Genomic DNA, 16544 nt, shown 5'->3' on the forward strand with positions numbered 1-16544 from the left:
TTGGAGGTGGGGTGTATCTTGGTTGAGGGTTTTGAACATTTTGGCTTTTGTATGAAAGATTGGGATGGAATTTGGTATTCTCATTATAGTAGTTGGAATAAGGGGTACCATTCTTGCATGCTTGAAAAGAATTTACTTGTTCACTTGTTCCCATACATTCGCTTTGGTCATGTCCCAAAGTTCCACAACTCTCACATACTCCACTTGGAATTGAGGATGATGCCACCATTGCATTAACATGTTGTTTGGGTGATTTGGAAGCTTCATCAAGCTTAGCCATGGCCTTCTCAAACTTCAAATTGTTGGTGTCAATGTGAGCACTTAGTTGAGCAGCCAATTGTGTGATGGAATCTACCTCATGCTTCCCTCCTCTAGTAGCCTTTCGAGGTCTACTATATTGTGAATTAAGAACCGCCATCTCTTCGATTTTGGCCCATGTTTGATTGTCATCAACTTCGGTAAACATCCCATTTGATCCCATGTTGAGGATATTGTCGGAATCTTCATATAGACCATTCCAAAATTGTTGCACAAGGAACCAGTCGCTAAGCCCATGGTGTGGACAAGAACGACAAGTGTCCTTAAATCTCTCCCATGCTTCATACAATGATTCCTCATCTCTTTGCTTGAACCCGGTGATTTGGGCTCTCAACATATTGGTCTTCTCCGGAGGATAGAATTTCTTGTAGAAAGCAAGTGTCAAATTCTTCCATGAATCAATACCAAGGGTAGCCTTGTATAGGCTCTTCAACCATTGCTTTGCGGTACCAATCAAAGAAAAAGGAAATAATACCCATCGGATTTGATCTTCAGTAACTCCGGTTTGAGAAATCGCATCACAATAGTCACAAAAAGTCTCCATATGTGAATGAGGGTCTTCACTAGGCATCCCTCCAAATTGACTTCTCTCAACTAATTGTATGTGTGCGGATTTGGCAATGAAATTACCGGTTAGATGTTGTGGTGTAGGAGTACCATTTGGTAGGTTCTCCTCAGTTGGTACGGAATGTGATGAAAATTTAGGCATTGTGGGTTGATTTTGTGGTGGGTTTTGTATTGGTTTATCCTCTCCTTCTCTTGCAAAAGGGTTGGTAAACTCAATGTTATTTGGTTGAATATCCACAATCTCACCAATACCTACAACTCTTGAAGTACCTCTAGCAACTCTTCTATTGTTGGTTAAGGTCCTTTTAATTTCGAAATCAATAGGCAATAGATTACCTTGTGATCTCCTAGTCATGCAAAATATAAAACAACTTGAAAACAATTAGAACAATCTTGAGGAGTTTTACTTTGCCAACGTAAAGAAAGACACAACTAAAAACAATTAATGAAAATCAAATCAATTTAACACCGTCCCCGGCAACGGCGCCATTTTTGGTCCGGTTCAAACTCGTCGTCAAAAGCTACCAACCAAAACAATATTTATAACTTCACAAACTACTCTTAGCAAAGAGGCAAGTAAAGGTCGGATCCCAAGCGACGAGTATTGATGTAGAATTCTCAATTGCAAATGGTTGTGTCTTAGGGTGTCGCAATTTGGGTTGAGGTAGGAGATATACTAAACTAATCAACAAGGTAAAAGTAAAGTAATGAAAACAAAGCAAGGTAAATAAATGGAGATCTAAACAATTGATAAAAAGCACTAGGGTGTCATGGGTTCATAGGGGATTCATGGGAGTTGATCATACAAACATGTTTTCAATTATATACAAGCACTTATTGTTGTGATGGGATCGAGTTGGTGTATAAGCTTACAATCCCTAAGAAGGTTTGAGTCCCGGAGCCGAATCGATTAGATTGTATAACACCTACAAGTCGACTTAATCCTTCCTATTCATCTATATGCATGGTCTAATGAGGCTCGAGTTGGTGTATAAGCTTACAAGCCTCATTGAAGAGATAGGTGATGGATAAAAAAAATGCAAGGATTCATAGGCTCGCATTTCATCAAACATAACATGTGCATAAGTTGAAATCACAACAAGCAAGCAAATAAATTATGAAAACATATTAGATTAAGCATGAATCATTCCCCATGTTTGTTTTCCCTAATTCCCCATTAACCCTAGCTAGAAGACTACTCACTCATTATCAAGTTCAACATGCTAATAAGATTTTCAATCAAACTAACAAAGCTAAACATGATGAATAAATGAAAGTAATTAACAATAATTAAACAAGGGTAAAGAGAATTATACCTATGAAGATGATTGATGGAACATTGTCAATGTCCCAAATAAACCCAAATAATATTCTAATTACCCAAAATAAATGAAGAACAATAGAGAAATTAAGGAAAGATGAAGATATAATTAATATTGATAAATTGTATTACAACTAATTTGAGAGTAATTAAGATATGATTAAGAATGGATTAGGAGATGGTTCTAAAGATGGCTCTAATCTTGGTAGTACAAAGGGGTATTTATACTAAAGATTAGGTACAAAGATTAGGGTTACTAAGGGCTTAAATTACTATTAAGACCCTAAGAAAAGTTGAGGAAATGCTCCACTCAAAGAAAATGAGCATATTCCCGTTCAAGTCTTGCCACGATCCGTGCGTCTTGAGGTAAGGCACGGGCTCTTCTGACTTAGGATCCGCTCGGATCTAGGGGAAGACGCTCGAATCATTATGCTGCAAGTCGCTCGTCTTGGGCATAAGACGCCCAGATCATGCTGTTGGGAGACGCCCTGATCGTGCCTGATCCGCTCGGATACCTGGGCCGACAGCTTCTCTTCTTTTCCCCCTTAACAATCCGCATGGATCATTTCGGGGATGCAAGGATCCTTTCATCATTGCCCATTTCTCTTTATTATCTACTTGGGCCTCTAGTGTTGGTCCTCTCTTTGATGCTTGGTCATTAGAGGCAATCAATTTAGCTCCATTTCGCCTTGGAAATGCAAGCTTAGCCATCCTGTCCTACCAAGGAGACAAAACCTAAAAGAATATGCAAAATGGGAAACTAAAGATAGTAAATGACCCAATTATGCACTATAAAGCATAGGAACGAGGTTAATTCGGGGACTAAATGTGCTCAAATATGAGTCACATAAACACCGCTAAGCTCCAGAATACAATGGCTTAGACGGCGTATGAATGGATCTACCTAATGTGGAAGCCTGTACTGGAGAAATCTGCAAGTCTGCAACTCGACGGCTAAAACTATGAAATCCGAGGGACGAAGACCCAGAAACAAAACCACCACAAGTCATTAAATCTAAGCAACAAAGAACAACCAAACTTGCCACGTTCTATACCCCAAATGCAGCCCGCGTTTGCTGGATCAGGAGTCCTTGGTGCCTGTTTTTGCTGCTTCAGTTATGTACCATGACAAAGATAAACCTCAATGAACTAAATGTGACTCTTACAAGAATCAAACTAAGAATTTAGTTTACAAATCAATAGATAATAAACTTACTAACATTTTCTTAAATTAGATTCAAATATGTCAATCTTACCGCTACAACTTCTTCCACCATATTTAATCACCTATAAACTATATCTATTGTAATTTTAACACCAAACTCCTAGCAAAAAGATTATTTCAATCTGCTAATGTAACCAGAAGAAAATTAGATTCAAATTTGTCATATCTCGGCCTGAGTAGCAACCTTACCGCGGACAACATATTCACTTTTCAACACCTACAGATAAAATCAGTTTGAAAATGATTAGTACAAATTGTACAGCACATAATCACCGCCCTTCCCCCCGGCAGGCCAATGCCTCATCACCACATACACACAAGATACCACCGCAGCAAAAGACGTAAAATGAAAATCGTTACCTGTGATTTAGTACCACCTATCCAATCAACAACCTTAACGAGCTGCGGATCTCAAATTGCCGCCCCCAGCTGCACCATAAGTGCAATGTTTGCAGTTCAATAGCTTTAAATTAAACCGAGGAAGCTCAGTTAAAAGTAATAAACAACGAAGATAAGGGAAAACATAAGTAAACAAATTAAAACAGACAACCAGCGGCCCAAAAACACCACAAGTAAAATCAACGATAACTCCTTACAACATCTGAACTCCGAATCAAGACCTAATTACAATATCCTAAACCCTAAACAAAATAATGATCTAAACAAATAACGTAAATAGAGCAAGGACCTGTTCATGGAGTAAGAATGGAAGGATACGATTGAGAAGAAGAGACCAATGGTGGAGGTTTGCAAGGCCTAGTCATGGCTACAGTAGGAGGACGTTTAAACTTTTATGAGTGTAGGGATTAGCCTCACCAACGGCGACTGCATGCCAGTCCCCACATCATAAATTATTCTAGGAATTCAAATCAGGTTCTGCCATCTCCTTATAATCCCGATCTCCACAGCCCGCGACTAGTGTTGTACTGCAATCCAAACAAAGACAATGTAAATATAAAAGCAATAAAGGGAATAAAACAATTCTGATCGCAAACCGGTGATGAACTATCTTTATTCGGCTTCTCCACCCCAAGGAGCTACTATCGCAATTAAAATAGCACAAATATGGGGCTGACCAGGCAGGACAGCAACGGCAAGCTTCTTAAAGCACAAGATCAAGTATAAGCAGACTAAGAAGGTGATAGATGTACAACAATGGCGTAAAACACAATAAGCAGAATACCATTAATGCAAATGCCTGAACAATCATGTTATCCCACAACCAAGTGTCGGACCAACGACGCCCCCACACACACCATACAAGGGGGTGTAATAATTAAGCAAGAAATTGTAATAACACAAGACAAATCAACACCAATAAGACTACGACATGTTTACTGATCTGTGAAAATACTGGGCCAAATGAAGACATAATTAGTAGCTCTTAAACCCTAAATAAAAACTACGAAATCGGCAAATTAGGGAACTAAATAAACTACGAAAGTGATTCTCACACAACATAAAAAACAAGTAATTTACAACCGATGAATCATTATAATACCCAAACAATAACGGAATCACACCCAAAACAACTAATTTCCAACCAAAGAATCATTAACTACCAATAACAATTATAATTATAACAAATAATATAAGACAAGAATCAAAACCAATACAGTAACACTTACCTCGTCTGAGAAAATAATGGGCCAAAATCAAAACATAATTAGAAGAGATACCTTCAAATACAAGCTTGTTAGGTGAACTCCCAACCGGATGCATGTTTACGGAGCTACAAAAAAAAATGAATTCGCCAAATTATGGATCTGAATAAACTACAAAAGGCAAAATTCATACACTACCTAAACAAATAATTACTAAACAAGCAATCACTATAATACCCTAACACTAACAAAAAATCATCGACGCTTTAATTTGCAGAAAAAATAACGGGTAAATTGCAATTGAAATCGAAATCGAACCCCTAATTTTTAAAAAGGAAAGTCATTTTTTCAGGAAAGGGAGAATGAGAAGAAGAAATGAATACCACTAATGTAGAAGTTCACAAATCAAAACCCTGATGTAGATTATCCGTCATGGTGAAGAGAAGATCCGCAGTGAGACGATGAGTGAACGATGAGTGAGATGATAAGTGAGCAACAAGAAAGAATATAATAGTGAGACAATGGAGGAGAGAATGAGTTATTAGTGTAGAAGAGAGTAAAGTGAGAAGGGAGGGTTAGGATGTTGAGGTAGAAGATCAAGGGCTCACAATTGATGGCCACTATTCATAGCTACAGTGTAGCAAGTCTAAACTTTTATAAGTGTAAGGTGCAGCAGGAGCTGTTAACCAGGCTAAAAATATTTTAGAGGATGATCTGGCACAAGAAAAGCTCATCCTTGTCTCACCCGGAATGCCAGACACAAATCAAGCCAGCAACAACACTCAGGCAACCTCAACTGTCAGTCCAGGATCATCAGGCCACAAATGCAGCAATCAGGCTAACCACCAGCTGCCACCTTGGCCTGATTTTTTTCAACTAATCACAGATTAATCCTAAGGAGCCAGGTTAAATTTCTAAAGCATTGCACAAAAATGCAGATGGAAAAGCTAGTTGAAGGAAGGTAAATCAGATAATGCAAAGTTGCCATTTTTCGCCAAACAAGGGAAAAACTCCCAACAAAGACGCTCTTGGCCTATTTCAGCATTCATTAGATAGAGCCTTGTGCCATAGAAGATGCCTGAACCAAGGCCATTTGACCTTCAATAACCAGCCAAAGAAATACAACAGCCAAGGACAACATGTCACTATCAACCTGCAACTCTTTTGTTCTTGTTCAGTTTGCATTAATTTCTTTTGTATCCGTTGTAAAATAATTCCACTACTCTTGTTTGCTTCCTAAGTTTAATCCTGGCCCTTAGATGGAGTTATCTAGGGTTTTGCATGTACTGAGACTTCACTGGAAGGCCTATATAAGGACCATTCCTCAGTCTGTTTTACTCAGACTTTGATTAATGAAAACCTTGAGATTTCTCTCAAAATAATTGCAAATATTCTAACTTTGACGAGTCTTAGTTATAAGTCAGACTTGATAATACCTTGTGCTTGCTTAGGTATTGATTAAGGATCTGTGGTGTTACTTAGAGTAGGTATGTGCTTGCTTGAGCTGTTTTAAGTGCATTGTCTGGTTGAGTTGAACTGATTTTGTGCTTGCTTGAACAATTCAGTCTTATCTGCCCCAAATTATTAAGTTAACCTTCTGTGCTTGCTTGAGGGTCAATTTGATAATTATATCCTGATTTCTATGTCACAAAAAGAGTCCATCAATCCAACTGAGCAGACTGTCTGAGAATTAGCATGTTTCAGTCTGGTTTTCAATTTATTAAAATACTTAGAATGTGTGTAAAATTATGAGATTTGGCACAGTTTAAGTTTACCATTTTAACTAAATTGTCACCAAGTTTCATTATTTTCCAAATCCATTTACTATTTTTACAAAATTCATCAAGTTAATTGCATTCCCTGAGAAGTGCTCATTGTTTGTTTCAGGGTTTGTTCAAAAAGTGTCTGTCCCCATAGTTTACACTGCAAATTCCGGTAATCAGAGCTTAGGTTATAACACAATCCTATCTTGTGTTAGTCCTGAGTGAGAGAAAAGTGAGTTCATTTTTTCCAGCTACATCAAAACTACAAAAAACAACCTAATGAGTGAAGAGAGACTTGCTGGTATTGAGACCAGAATAGAAGATTTAGCAGGAAATGTGGATACTTTGCTCAATGCTGTCCATACTGTCATGGAGAGATTTCTAAACCATGACCTAATAAGGCAATCACCACCTTTCAGAGGAAGAGGAAGGGGGAGAGGGATTGGAATGGGAGCACGAAGGAGGCAGCCACAACATAATCCATATGAGGAAGCCATGTCAGAATCAGATGACTCAAGAATGAAGTAAGGAATCTATGATGCCAGAGACAAATATTTAAAGGTAGACATTCCTGATTTCCATGGTAGTTTAAATCCTGAGGATTTGTTAGATTTGCTTAGATCTGTTGAGAGAGCATTTAAGTTTAAGGATTATGATGACAGAAAAGCTTTTAAAGTTTCCATCTTAAAACTCAAGAGATATGCATCTCTTTGGTATGAGAGTATGAAACATCAAAGGATTAGAGATGGTAATGATCTAGTCAGGTCTTGGCTTAAGTTGAAAAAGAAACTAAAAGAGAAATTCATAGCCAAAGACTATACCCAGGATATGTTTATTAAACTAACTCAGTTGAGACAAGAACAATTATTTATTGAACAGCTAACCCTACAATGTGAGGTTACGGAGAAACCTAAGCAAAAGATTGTTAGGTTCATTGAGGGTTTGGATCCTAAGATAGCTAGCAGGGTAAGGATGCAGCAGGTTTGGTCATTTGATGAGGAAGTCAACCTAGCCTTAAGAGTTGAGAAACTGGGGAAAGTAAAGCCTATAACACCCAAGTTTCCAACAAGGCCAACATTCAAACCTTATACTGATGTTAAAATCACTGAGACACCTACACCAGCTACCCTACCCACATGAGACAAAGGTAAGGCACCCATGTATCCTAAAACCAACCCACCTTTGTCCAGGGATAAGATCAAGTGCTTTCAGTGCCAAGGCTTTGGCCATTTTAAGAAGGATTGTCCTTCTATTAGAGCTTTCACAGCTATGGAGATTGAAGAGTGGGAAAGGGAAGGTCTAGTTGAGTATGAGGAATATGAGACATTGGTCCCAAAAGTAATAGAAGCTGAGGGGGAAACTGATCAAGGACAAGTTGTAGCCCACCCTGACACATGGCACAGGTTGGTCCTATAGAGGGTTATGCACTCTCAACCAGCTCCTCTATAAGCTGATCAAAGATCCATGGTATTCAGGAGTAGATGCACTGTCCAATGAAGGGTGTGTAATCTGATCATTGATGGAGGTAGCTGTACCAATGTAGCTTCCACCATTATGGTCAGCAAGCTAAGTTTGCCCACCCAAAAGCACCCAAGTCCATACAGGTTGAGGTGGTTAAACAAAGGTTCTGAAGTAAGAGTTGACAAGCAGTGCATTGTTCCTTTTTCAACTGGGAAGGTGTACAAAGATGAAGTATTGTGTGATGTGGCACCTATAGATGCCTGCCACCTGCTGTTGGGGAGGTCATGGGAGTTTGACAGGAACACCACTCACTAGGGAAAGGAAAATATCTATAGTTTCAAGCACAATGGCAAGAAAGTCACCCTGACTCCCTTGCCACCAAATCAAAGAGGATATGGAAGTCCTAAGATGCCCGAAGAAGTTAATGGAGTGTTGTTTCTATCTGAGGCAGCCATGATCAAAGAGCTAAGGCAAGAGCAGCCTGTGCTATTTCTACTATCAAGGGAAATCAATACTGAGGACAGTACTGGTTTGCCTGCAGAGGTTGAACCTCTGATTCAGAAATACAAGGAGGTTTTTCCAGCTGAGTTGCCTAGTGGATTGTCACCCCTGAGAGGAATTGAGCATCACATAGACCTCATACCTGGTTCTGTGCTTCCTAATAGGCCAGCTTACAGATGGGATCCCACAGCAACCACGGAACTGTAGCATCAGATTGAAGAGTTAATGACAATGGGGTTTGTGAGGGAATCATTGAGTCCATGTGCAGTACCTGCTTTATTGGTACCTAAGAAGGATGGAACATGGAGGATGTTTATTGATAGCAGGGCTATAAACAACATCACAGTTAAGTACATGGTCCCTATTCCAAGGTTGGATGATATGTTGGATGAGCTAAGTGGGGCTCAGATCTTTTCAAAGATAGATCTCACGCAGGGATATCATCAAGTAAGGATAAGAGAAGGTAATGAATGGAAAACAGCTTTCAAAACCAAGCATGGATTGTATGAGTGGCTTGTCATGCCATTTGGTTTGTCTAATGCCCTAAGCAATTTCATGAGGCTAATGACTGAAGTTCTGAGGCCTTACCTTGGAAAATTTGCTGTAGTATACTTTGATGACATACTCATCTACAACAACAGTCCATCTGAACATATGTCACATTTGGAAGCAGTTTTTAAGGTACTCGTGGATCAAAAATTGTATGGGAAGCTTGAAAAATGGACCTTCATGGTTAATGAGGTAGCATTTCTAGGTTATATTATATCTGGAAGAGGGATATCAATTGATCAGGAGAAGATCAAAGCTATGAAAACATGGCCAGTCCCACAAACAATCACAGAAGTAAGGGGATTCTATGGTCTAGCATCTTTTTACAGGAGATTCATCAAGAACTTCAGCACAGTTATTGCACCAATCACTGAGTGCGTGACAAAGGGAGAATTCCAATGGACTGAAGCTGCTCAACATTCCTTTGAGGATATCAAGAAGTTAATGTGTGAGATTCGTATTCTGAAGCTACCTGACTTTGAACAATTGTTTGAAGTAGAGTGTGATGCAAGTGGAGTTGGAATAGGAGTTGTCCTGATCCAAGGCCAAAAACCAGTGGCATTCTTTAGTGAGAAACTGAATGGAGCAAAGTTGAGGTACTCCACTTATGATAGGGAGTTCTATGCTATCATCAGAGCTCTTACACATTGGGGTCATTACCTAAAACCCAAGCCATTTCTGCTGCACTCAGATCATGAGGCTCTGAAATACATCAATGGTCAACACAAGCTGAACCATAGGCATGCTAAATGGGTAGAATTTTTGCAAGCTTTCACATTTTTAAGCAAATACAAAGAAGGCAAGCAAAATGTAGTAGCTGATCCCTATCTAGAAGACACTCCTTGCTAACTGTCATGAGTAACAAGGTACTTGGGTTTGAGTCCATTAAAGAAATATATAAGGAAGATGCTGATTTCTCTGAAGAGTGGATTACTCACACAGAGGGAGGACCAGCTCAGGGAAAGAAATATATGCTACAAGAAGGTTTTCTGTTTCATGGTAACAGGCTGTGTGTGCCAAAGGGATCCTGCAGGGATTTGCTGATGAGAGAAGTCCATTCAGGAGGACTAGGGGGACATATGGGGGTCCAGAAAACCATGGAGATCTTACAGGATCAATTTTACTGGCCCAGGATGATAGGTGATGTTCAGGCAGTCCTTAAAAGGTGCTCCATATGCCAGAAAGCCAAGAGCTCCTTCCAAGCAGGACCTTACACTCCATTGCCGGTCTCAAATAAGCCTTGGTAAGATATGAACCTTGATTTCATTATGGCAATACCTAGGACACAGAGAGGCAAGAACTCAATCATGGTGGTTGTGGATAGATTAAGTAAGATGGCTCACTTTATAGCCTACAAGAAAACTGAGGATGCTACCAGTGTTGCTGAGTTATATCTCAAAGAAATTGTGAGACTCCATGGGATTCCAAAGATAATTGTATCAAATAGGGATACCAAATTCATGAGTTACTTCTGGAAGACCCTATGAAAGCTGCCGAAGACACAGCTCTTGTTCAGTACCTGCCACCACCCACAGACAAATGGCCAAACTGAGGTCACTAAAAAAACTTTGGGGTGGATACTAAGGTGTCTAGTTAACAAGACTCTGAAGGATTGGGATCTAAAGCTAGATGCAGCTGAATTTGCATTCAATAGAGGACCATCTACTGCTACCGGTCACAGTCCTTTTGAGGTAGTCTATGGGGTTAATCCACTCATGCCCTTGGACTTGTCCTCTGTCCCACGGGAAGAGTTTAATCCTGATACCAAGAGAACATCTGAACAGCTGCTGAAGCTACATGAGAATGTAAAAAAAAAAACAAATTGAGAAGTCTAATGAACTATACAAGAAGCGGTCCAAGAAGCTTAGAAAGAAGAAGGAATTTGAGGAAGGGGATTGTTGGAGCTTGTGTCCTCCACAAATTAGTGTGATAAAATTTGTAAATCTCTTACAGGTTCACAAGGGTATACTTCGTATTTTTTATCAGTTGATTAACGATTACCTAATAACGGTTGGCTTGCTAGAGAGTTTGACGTTATTATCATACAGATGGCGGTGATCAACTGGTCCCTAAAAGTCACACCTAAAGGATGTGTTTAAGAGATGTGGTTATAAAAATGTAATCACATTGATGCCTTATATGACTAAACAGTTAGTCAATGTGTTGATGAGACAATTATTTAATGCCGATTAAGACGAATTAACTGTAAAATCGTAAATTGAATATAATAAGTTATATTTAATTAATGTATAGAATGTTAGCTTGGACAAATTAATATGTTAATTCGTAATTAAATGTAATCGGTTATATTTAATCAGCTAATGATAAATTATACGATATTGTCATAATAAATTATTATTGACCCGTATTAATTAATGCGGTATAATATAAATGACAATTTATAAATAATGCGTTATATACATGGTCGATCGACCGGGTGTGTCAGTCGATCGACTGATATGCCTGTCTCGGTAATTGGGCTGAAAATTAAAAGAAAAAAAAACACCCTAATTCTCCCTAATACACGGTTATAAGGGAGAGGGGGGTTTATTTTTTTCTAACCTAATTTTCTCTAACCCATTCTTGCCTCTCATCTAAAAACACAAAAACGAAAACCCTAAGACATTTTTACAGAAATTGAGGGATCGATTCTAGAAACAAGTTAAGGGCATTTCTCATACCGTCTTGGGTGCAACTAATAGGCGAATATCATTGCGATATTGTTCTTAGGCCGATTTTGCTAGGACCGAAGGTTATTCCTTAATTCTCTACCTTTTGTTTATGAAATTTAGTTTTATAACTCGTAATCGTCTTATAAATTCGTTATAATCCTTAAAATTAAAGGGATGCATACAGATAAATCCCACAAGTGGTATCAGAGCCAAGGCCACGAATTTTATTTTGATGATTTTCATAAAATTGGATGTAAACAAAAAAATTGGTCTCGAAAATTAGGGTTTCGACTGTAATTTTTTTGAAGCCGTAGCTGATTTCGTTTCACGGTTTGGCCGATCGACCAGTACCCTTGGTCGACTGACTGCCTCGTCTGTTCAACCGATTTTTTTTTCGTTTTTGATATTTTTATTTCCATTTGTATCATACATATTGTTGTTTTAATCAGTTAAGATGATAATAAAATGAATTTGTAGATGCTTTGATTTAATTCGGATTAAATTAAATTGTAAATGGATTCGTCATGTTGATGATATAAAATTCGTTTTTGCTATATAGTTTTTAGCATATACGGTTAATCCTGTTTCATTAATTCATATGCTAATCGTGTTCTAATAGCAACTATAAACGATTTTCTTCATCTTAATTTTTTTTGTTTTAGGGCATTTTTGCCGCAAGAAAAAAATATATGACGGCTATTTTATTAGGGTTTGCCGAGAGCCCCAAAGAAGAAAAAAAAGTTTCTGTTTTTGTTTTTTTTTTGGGTATTGCCGAAATAAAAAAAAATTGTTTTGTTTTTTTTATCCAGCCGAGGAAAAAAAAAGGGACTGGATTCGGTTTTTGCAGAATTACCGAAAGAAAGAAAAATTGTTTTTGATTTCTGTTTTTTATCGGCCAAGCTGGAAAAAAAAAATTTTCTGTTTTTTTTTTTTCCGTTTTGCCGAGATCAAAAGAGAAAAAAAAAGATTTTTGTTTGGTTTTGATTTTGGCCAATTATTTATTGTGAAGCGGTTCATAATTCATAGATACCTAATTATTTTAAAGCAGTTTAAAATATTGATGGATTAAATTCATATTACAAGTTTAATGTGAATTAAGATTAAAATTAATGTGATTAATTGAGGAATTGTCACTTAATTTGATCAATTAAATAGGTGGTTTGGAAAATTAATCTACATAATTAAAGAATTATGTCTTGCATGTTTAATTTTTAGTTGATGCATTTTATTTTCTTGAATGAATCGTTGAATGGTTTCATTTACGTATTTTTGCAATCAGTTGTAATTTGTAATACTTAGTGTGGCCTTAGTCAAATTATGTTTTCGTAATGATGGGAACATAATTTTTAATGTAATTTGAGATCTCGAATCTCCTTTATTTTTCTTTAGTTTTTGGGTTTTGAAATTAGAATGTAATAAATAGGTTTATTATGTAAATTTATTTATTGTAATTTTCAAAGAAGACTAAAGATGGAGATTGGAGCTCTCTCCCGCTACATGGATCAAGATGGAACATCAAGACAAGCTTCTCGGGTCCATGGATGGATTCTAAAGTTGTATTTATGTTCATTTTGATAGGATAGGCCACACTAGGACTTTATTTTGTTTTACGTTTTACCGTTCTTATTACTTTTCATTCACATGCTAGTTAATGCATCATATTCCACCTAAAACCAAACCACCTACTAAAATGCATGAAAATTGACACATATAGGTAGTATGTTAGTTTTCATGGACATGCAGATGTCACAAATCAATTAAGCCATCACCTTAGTTTATTCATTCTCGCATGCTAGATATTAGTTCACTTAAAATGAATTTAAATAAAGTTGATGGGATCTTCCTCTAAAACGGAAATTGACACTAGTCTTTATAAGTGCAAACAACTATGAATCCCTTCTTCGTCGATAGGCATAATATGACCCCTTCTACGTTGGGTAAGTAGTTTGTGTTGACTTAGTTTACGTCAACATCATAGTCCGAAGAGTTTCTCGTGATTATGATGGACTAAAGATAGAATTTACAGAAATTTATCGACCAAGAATTCTAACGGTAGAATTAGCTAAAAGGTTAGCTTATCAATTTGCAGATAATTGAGTCTTTGGATCATTTATATAATTCTTGAGGGAGGTCAATTGTATAAATGTTTTGAGTCTTCACGTTATGAGACTAGTTCATTAGACTTAAAATCAAATCGATGCATATGCTTATTATTTATTCTTCTTTTCGCAGTGTAGAACACGTTTATTTTACTGTTACAACAAATGGCTGGAAATAACGAAATCCCTATGCCCAGTGCCACACTTGGACGCGAGTCCTGGCTTAAAATTTTTATGGACAACATGAATCAGTTCACACGTCTAAAAAATGACGGGTCCAACTTTGCGGACTGGGAGGCAGCACTACGGAATGCTGCCATTGCTGACGGTAAGCTCAAGTACTTAACTGAGCCAATACCGCCAAACCCAGGCCCAAATGCAAGAGTCAACGATACAGTTGCTTATAGTGACTTCGTTATGGAAGCGGGTGCGATAAAGAACGTACTCATCTTTGTGAAGGAAATGTAGAATCATATACATACTAACATACTCATATATGTCTAAATTAATTTGTCATAAAATAAAATGGATTTTATGCATGCAAACAATAATAAAATAGAGGAGAAATCATGTCCTTACTTTGATGATTTCGGTTAAATGGGCACAAGAGAGATCACCTTTCTCTCTTGTTCTTGAGCTTTTCCTTATGGAAGAACAAGATCCAAGTGTAGGATCTCTCCCTAAGCTTTATACCCAAGGCTTTCTCTTAATTTAATTAATATTACAAATACTAGTATAATATTAATCAAGTAGAAAATTGAACCAAAATATTTATGAAACACTTATATATTTCGGTTTTTGGGAGGAAGAAGATGGGAGTTTTTATCTCTCTAAAAACTCTTATTTTAGATTGTGTGTAGAATGAATAATACAACCATAACATTATAGTGTATATGTCAAAAATAAGAGGAAAAACCAAGTGGTTTTTCCTCTTTAAAAAAAACCGGCCAAGAGGAGGTGGAGATGAGCCAATGCATGGACTCATTTGTCTTCACAATGCACCATAGGCTTGCATGACTACTAAAGCAAAATAATCATTATGTTTAGCTACTAATTAAACAATTAATTAGCTTAAAACTCCTCCAATTTTCGGCACTTATAGTTAATATGGATTCCATATTAATTTTGTCAATTGTCAATATGTTACATGTCACATGTCACATAAACTTGTTATGTATTTTTTTATCATATTAAAAATCAACGTATTAATAAAAATACGTCACATACAAAAATCGACTTAGTAATTTCATAATTACTTGTGCCAAAAATTTTACCAATTTATAAATCACAACAGATTGTATTTATAATAATTCATTTAATTCCGATTGTTTCTTTAAACAATTATTTCATCCGAGTAATGATACAATTCAATTACTTAGACCGTATTTTATTTAATCACATTTCAATATGATACGTAAATTTTACTTCCAAAATCGTCCGTCAATTTTCAAGTAATTTAATTAACTCGCAACATTATACGATTAATTAAATAATCAATTAAGAGTGTTGCCCTATAGGTATGACCTAGGGGGTCAACTGATCACCACCGTCACACGACAGTAATGTCAAACTCTAGTCAGCTAATCATTACCGATATATGTTGACCAGTTGACAGTAACAAAATTACTTCCCAATTGTATTCTATATAATGAGATTTAAACATGTGATCATCATGATCAACAGTCGTGATCGCATTATTGTCGGAGGACACATATTCCAACAATCTCCCACTTGTCCTCGACAAGTGTGCGTCACCAATTCTCTTGTCCTATTACTATCTCCCACTCAATGCAAGGTGTCTTTCAGGTCGTACTTGCAAGTGATCATATCGAGAGTGGTTTCCTCGATCCGGAGAATAAGCGTTTGACCGGACTTATCTATCATAGATACTTTCCGAGCGTGGCCACGCATTTCCAGTTCATTACTCCTCGAGTGGCCCTGAGATATTGTTATAACCCTGACTAGGGGTGGACAATTCCTATCGCACTCATTCCCTTCGACTAGCCACAGCCATCATAACCCAAAATATGCCCATTTGACCCCATTTACGAAGGTCGTAGTAACACAAATCAAATTTAATCTGAAACTGTGCCATCTTAGGCGAATAGTCTTTAGTCAAAAGAATCGACTCATTCGAATACTATAGTAGCTCTCGCCACGACCAGGCTATATAAATTTGCGAAAACTCTATAAGCGGTCATTAGGCCCGACAAAATGTTCCTGACCGCCTATGTGATCAACTAGTCATCTCACATGACTCTATGGCACTTGAACTTGCCATCAATCGCATCACACTCTAGTCACTTCGAGACGTCACCTCATACAAGTAACTATGGGCAAATACAATGTTAATCCGTGTTCACTTTAACGGGGTTCAATTGTCTCCACAACCCATTTGGATACAACAAAGTACAAGGTGAGTTAATAATAACTCAAACGACAAATGTCGACATCACACTCGGGT

The 16544-nt window shown here is 37.4% G+C and overlaps 1 non-coding gene across 1 annotated transcript; it reads left to right on the forward strand.

Annotated features, from left to right (window-relative positions):
• The first annotated feature begins 548 nt into the window (after window positions 1-548).
• On the forward strand, window positions 549-655 carry LOC141616020 (small nucleolar RNA R71). The gene has a single exon (XR_012530398.1). It is a non-coding gene; the product is annotated as a small nucleolar RNA R71 (small nucleolar RNA).
• The last annotated feature ends 15889 nt before the right edge of the window (window positions 656-16544 follow it).

Source organism: Silene latifolia, chromosome 11 (genome assembly GCF_048544455.1).
Source record: "Silene latifolia isolate original U9 population chromosome 11, ASM4854445v1, whole genome shotgun sequence".
NCBI classification, from domain to species: domain Eukaryota; kingdom Viridiplantae; phylum Streptophyta; class Magnoliopsida; order Caryophyllales; family Caryophyllaceae; genus Silene; species Silene latifolia.